Below are 6,552 nucleotides of genomic sequence, written 5' to 3'. Positions count from 1 at the left end.
GATTTGCTAAAAAGAGGATTTGCTAAAGAGAGGATTAGAGAATACTAATTGGAGTTGCTTGGTGGTGAAGCAAGCTTAGTGGAGAAGAAGGCTTGGAATTGAGCTACTTCCTTCATCTTCTTCATCACTTGGATTAGAGAAGAAAGCTTGTTTAAGGTAAGCTTCATGGGCTCTAATGGCATATAGCTAGAGATGGGTTTAAATCTCTTAGAATCTAGCTAGATGGAAATCCTAGTTAATGTTAGGTTGCTATTTGCTTGAATCATGAATTTATATAGTATATTATTGCAATAGTGACCTCTAGGATTTTGAAAGAGAGCTCTTGATCATGAGAGGTTTTAATCTCAATTGATCATATGTTTCCGCAATTGAAGGTAAAACCGATGCGGAGGATCATTCGGATTGAGATTCCGTTGAGCCGATGGTGGTCAAAGTGAAGAAAATTCTATTTGCTTCAATTGTCACAGTTGGAAGAAATCATCGGCCATAAATCGTGCTGCTAGGCTACTCGCTTCGTGTTGACATCACGAGGTGGGGGGTGCTATCCGAAATAGCCGAGTTTCATTCTATGTCTGAGTTCTACTATTATTGATCATATATCATCATGCATAGAATAGTGCGAATCCTATGAGTTGTGGTAATTTCATGCTTAGTGTGAGGGATAATGATCCATGATTGCATGATACTTGTAGGAATATCTATTTGCATGATGTTGAGATAGATGTGGACATGTATGTTGCATGAGAACTTTTATATGATGCCAATATAAATATTGTACATGTTGTATGAATTGCTAGTGGACATATGCATGTGAATATGATGTAAGAATAGACTAGATTCATGAGGAACTAGTATGTAAACCAATGACATTGTGAGAATTGGAAACTAATGCATATGTGGCCGACCTGAGCAAAGCATGTCTTGTGAGGATAGGGATATGGTACTCACGTGGCCCTCGAATGAGAGGACTTGATCATACTCGCATTGTCTGTTATAGCTTGTGGATGGTCGCGCCTCCCAAGCAGTGAGCTCCGGAGTTGAATCACATTGAGATTGGAACGGGGGAGAGAGTCACTACGGTGCGCCCTCGGCAGACGGTCACGGTCACGTGACAGTATGTGTAGCGAGTGATTCGACCTTCGGGCGAATCGTTTGGATTTGACACAGGCATGATCATGACATTTCGTATATAGTTGCATACATGAGAGAACTTAAACATGTACTTGTTGACATAATTTGTAAAGGCATAGCTACACATTCGAGCATGATATAGATGTGGATGAGCAAGGTAGGCTTATTGTTATATCTATTATTCCTTTGACATGTTGACCTCTTTATTGTTTCTATGCCTTTCTTGGACCTAGTGGGAAAATCGGCGGGGTCGGCGGCCGAACCCACTGGGAACTATGGATAATAGTTCTCACACCCTGTTTTGCAGAGCCTAGTTCGAGCGCGTGTGTCGAGGATCGCGGCAAGGGCGTCGCGCAGTAGATAGAGTGGATCACCGGCGTTAGCTCCCTACCCTCGAGAATAAAAAAGAAAAGAATGATATGTAAAACCCTTTTGTGAAGAAATGTAATGTATTTGAGGGATGGCATTTTGGTTGTATGTATGAGAAGTCAAGTGAAATATGTAATGGTTCTTGTGTGTGAACAAGTAATGAAATAGATAGTTTAAATTCTCTCGTTTCTGTGATTGCCTCTCTCAATGTTGAATGCTAACATCTCTTGTTGGATATGTATGCATAGACTTTGTTACGCTTCGGGCGAGCAGGGGAAACTCTGTCCGTTCGGCGGGTCTGTTTGGGCCCGAACTGTCCAAATTGGCGGTGTCGGGTCGTGACAGATTGAGGTGGTATCAGAGCGGAGAACGGTCTAGGAGGACCTAGGAAACCTTAGGACTTATGGCCTTAGGGACATAGGGACGTGAGTGACGATGACTCTTTGTTAGTGGCGGAAGTGTAGTGATTGGGTCAAGTAGTGATGTATGTCTCTAATGGATCTTAGAGATGGATTCAGGGTGTGATTTATCCTTAACTTGAGGTGGTCATGTTGGCGGCCGACAACATGATGCCGAGAGAAGAGAATGAGCACCCTTGCCTAACTTTCGCCTAATTGGATTGTCCCGTTGGTGTTACTAACTAATGTTAGTTATGAATTTGTGGAGTTTAACCGGGGGTGTTGTTTCTTTCAGGACATAATGAGACGTGGAAGGCCACCCCCAATGGTACCCACTCCTGATTCGGCACCGCCTCTTGATGTGCCTGAGTCGTCGGTATCCGATGAGATACAAGATTTGCGGGATCAAGTTGCCGCTCTTGTTGGAGTGGTACGGAGGCAAGCTGAAGCTTCTCAGCAGTTGGCTGAGGCCTCCCAGCGACAAGAAGAACAGATGGCGCTACTTCGGGAGTTGGTGTCCCGACAGGCGGCGACGACACCTGTCACTCAGCAGCCGCCCATCTCACCTGTGCGCGCCCCTGCTGGAGTTGAGGGGGCGGGTGCGGCAGCACCACCACCGATGGCGTACACTGCGCCACCGGGCGTTGCGGCGGGTACTTGCCCGGCGATGTCAAGTACTTCGACTCCTATTAATCCGGCGTTGGAGGCCGAGAGGGACCGAGCTCTCGCTTGCCTCACCGCCTTCAAGAAGTTTAATCCGCCTATTTTCAACGGGGAGTCGGGTGACCCGTGGGAGATGGAGTCATGGGTGGATACAATGGAGAAATTGTTCGAGGATCTCTACACCCTTGAGCAAGATAAGGTGCACCTAGCTGTGCATTGCCTTGAGAAGTCCGCCCGTGTTTGGTGGAAGGCGACTCGTCAGAATCGCTCCCCTACATTACCCCCGATGATGTGGGAGGAGTTCCGAGGGTTGCTTTATGGCGTTCACTTTCCAGACAGTGATAAGAAGAAAATGGAGGAGCAATTCCGAAACCTCAAACAGGGGAATCGCACTATTCGAGAATACGAGAGGGAGTTCTCTCACATTGTGAATTGCGTTCCGAATGTGGTTCGGAATGACGAAGACAAGGCAGGATGCTTCGAGCGTGGACTTCGGCGGGAGGTCTATGCGGCGATGCAACCCTTAAGGTTGAAGACCTTTACGGAGGTGTTTGATAGAGCCCTTTGGGTAGAGCAAGGAATTACAAAGATGCGTGCGGAGCGTGAGCTGAATGATAAGGGTGCAGATAAGAAACGGGCAGCTAGCAGTCCCGGTGGATCATCAAAGTACAAGAAGCCCCCGAAGTATCCGCGGAAGCCGTGGAAGGATCGTCGACCTCCTCGCTGTCCCATTTGTGGTGGAAACCATCAACCCCACGAATGCGATCAACGTGGGAAATGTTACCAATGTGGGCAGGCTGGTCATAAGTTTCGTGAGTGCCCGATGCGTGCGTCACCGGCCCTGACTTCTGCTTCGGCTCCGCCTGCTCCGCGACAATTTGTGGGACACCCGCCCACGATGTCTACTGGCCGCGCCATGGTGCCTCGTCAGGCCGAGGGATCTCGTCCAATGCCAAGTGGACGAGCTTATGCTGCTCAAGTGGAGGAGCCTGCCGTAGCCGACGATGTCGTGGCAGGTATTATCTTAGTTCATGGTACTAGAGCTAGAGCATTGTTTGACACTGGTGCATCAAACTCATTTATTAGCAAGTCTTTCGCTAAAGCTCATGACATTGAAATTTCATTGTGTGCTGACTATTGGTGGGTGGATGCACTTGAGCACACATTTAGTATCAAGGATGAATGTAGAGCTTGTCCGGTGCAAATTGACGATTGGATCATGCCAGTGAATTTGCTTGTGTTGAACCGGATGAAGGGCTTTGACATAGTCCTTGGAATCAATTGGCTCTCAAAGTATTATGCCACCATAGATTGTAAAGGCAAGGTGATCACTTTTCGTGAGCCTGGTCAAAAAGAAGTTACTTATCGTGCATGCAAGAGCTCGCTCTTTGCTATGACGGTGTCGACGTCTAGAGTGAAGAGGTTGATCAAAGGTGGATGTATAGCCTATTTGGCGTCGGTGGTGGAGACTCAGAAGGAGCTCCCAGCTCTTGGGGACATTCCGGTCCCGTATGTGAGTTTCCGCGATGTATTTCCCGCAGAATTACCGGGATTGCCACGGACCGGGAGATTGAGTTTGTGATAGACTTAATTCCGGATCGGCGCCGATTCTAAAGCTCCATACCGTATGGCACCAGCGGAGTTGAAGGAATTGAAGGCACAATTACAAGACCTTCTGGACAAGGGCTTGTTAAGCCGAAGTGTATCACCGTGGGGAGCCCGCGTGTTGTTTGTGAAAGAAGAAGGACGGATCGCTTCGACTCTGCGTGGATTATCGCGAGTTGAACAAGGCCACAATCAAGAACAAGTACCCGTTGCCCCGTATCGACGACTTGTTTGATCAGTTGCAAGGGTCGCGGGTGTATTCGAAGATTGATCTCCAATCGGGCTATCATCAATTAAGAGATCAAGCCAGAGGATGTGCATAAGACTGCGTTTCGGACGCGATATGGCATTATGAATTCACGGTTATGCCATTTGACTCACGAATGCCCCAGCGGCTTTATGGACTTAATGAACCGTGTCTTCAAGTCTTACTTGGACCGATTTGTCGTGGTCTTCATAGACGACATCTTAGTCTACTCTCGGAGTGATGAGGAGCATGTGGAGCACTTGAGAATTGTGCTGCAGCTACTTCGGGAGGAGAAGTTATATGCCAAGTTGAAGAAATGCGACTTTTGCTTCAAAAGTTGCGTTCTTCTTGGGCATGTGATCTCGGCTGACGGAGTTTCAGTTGATTCGGGTAAGGTTGAGGCAATAAAGAATTGGCCTCGCCAACGAATGTGACCGAGGTCAGGAGCTTTTTGGGCCTTGCCGGCTACTATAGTGACGGTTTGTGGAAGGATTTGCTAAGATAAATGTAACACACTTGGACCTTTGGCAAATTGCGAGGTTCGATGATTGCGTACGTAAACTGAGCTTGTCCAGATTCCTGGTAGGGATCGTATGACTGTCGTTCTCGACCTGTGGCAACGTGTCCACGTGGAGGTGGGTAGCGAGCCTTGCATCGCAAAACCCAAAAATCTTGGATTTTGGTCACTCTCGATTGGCTGTCTGGCGCGGCTGTACCGGGTACATCCATGTACGGACCCTGTAGGTACCAGAGACAACTGCGCAAACCGCGAGCAACTCGGTTTGCATTCGCAGTCTGTGTACCGGTACAAGGATGGCTTGTAGCCGGTACAATGCTGATGGTTGTACCCCGGTACAGCCATCTGGCGCTTGTACGGTACATGCCCGGGCAGCAGCGCACACCGAGCCTCGGTTTTGCATTTTGCGTAGCTCTTGTCCGGTAAAGATCCGTGTACCGGTACAAGGAGGCAGATTTTGCAACCAGTTTCGAACTGGCAGGGGTTTTGTTTTTGCCGGTTTTGGGTCTTCTGTATATAGGCACCACGTCTCCTAGGCCCTTTCTTGAGCTCTCCACTGCCAGGAAAAGGTACGGGCACCCTCCCCCTTCAACCTTTGATTTGATCCCATTTAGCTTGAAATTTTTGATGGTTTTTCTCCCTCTTCTTGTTCTCTGGAGCCCATTCCCCACCATTTTTGAAGGCTTGAGCTTGGGTTTGGAGTTGATTGAGGAAGATACTTGAAGTTTTGAGAACTTTGAGCTGAGTTTGAGGCTTTCTAAGGAGGTAATGCCCAAAATGCCTTTCCTCCTAATTGTGGTTTTTTGAAGTTTCATTGAGATGAAACCCTATGATTTGTGATTTTAGGGTTTACTTTGGGCCATTTTCGTTTTAGGGGCTTTTGAAGCTCAATTGGTTGGATTAGAACCTTCGCTCTAGGTTAGATTGGAAGTGGTTCTAAGCTCCCTTTTGAGCCAAGAAGAGATTTCTACTCTTGAGGTGAGTTTGACCCCTTTTTGCTTCATGTAAAGAGGGACGCTTATTGCATCTCGTAATCGATTGATGCACACTAATTTTGAATGTTCCTAGGTGCTAGGAAGCTATGGGATTACGCATCCAATCCGGAAGCAAACGAAAGCTCTCGTTGTCGTCGGTGGGTTGACACTAGCCTTTGTATATAGATAAAATCTCATATTTGGTGAAAGTCTTGGTTACTAAATTTATTCATGCATTTTCTCATATTAAATGTATTTATTAATCGATTTTTAGAATGCTTAAAAATGCCATATGTTATACGTATGAGTATCTTTGGACTCCTAATGGTAGGTAAGAGAGTTGTTTGGGAGATCTTGGGTTTGCATTTAGCATTCTAATATGGGGTTTGATTTCATGGATTCTAGAGAGGTAAATGAGCTATGATATCATGGCGTTTAAACCATAAGTTTTATTGAGACCATGAAAGATGACATTGGCTTCATATTAGGGCATCGAACTTGATATCATGTGTAATTGGAGAAAAAGCTAATGTCATCAAAGCGGCCCATTGAGCTCAGGACTTGTGTGAATTTAGTGGATAGGGCCAATTGAGGGATTTTGGAAAACCATGTCGACCATCAAATTGTCCTAAAGTGTCATCAGGGGCA

The 6,552-nt window shown here is 46.7% G+C and overlaps 1 long non-coding RNA gene across 1 annotated transcript; it reads left to right on the top strand.

Moving 5' to 3' along the window:
* On the top strand, positions 1-1,543 carry LOC109706949. The gene is made up of 3 exons (XR_002215383.1): positions 1-156; positions 375-531; positions 1,439-1,543. It is a non-coding gene; the product is annotated as an uncharacterized LOC109706949 (long non-coding RNA).

Source organism: Ananas comosus, linkage group 2 (assembly GCF_001540865.1).
Source record: "Ananas comosus cultivar F153 linkage group 2, ASM154086v1, whole genome shotgun sequence".
In the NCBI taxonomy this organism is placed as follows: domain Eukaryota; kingdom Viridiplantae; phylum Streptophyta; class Magnoliopsida; order Poales; family Bromeliaceae; genus Ananas; species Ananas comosus.
Note: the sequence above shows the minus strand (reverse complement) of the source record. Positions and strands in the feature narration are given on the sequence as shown.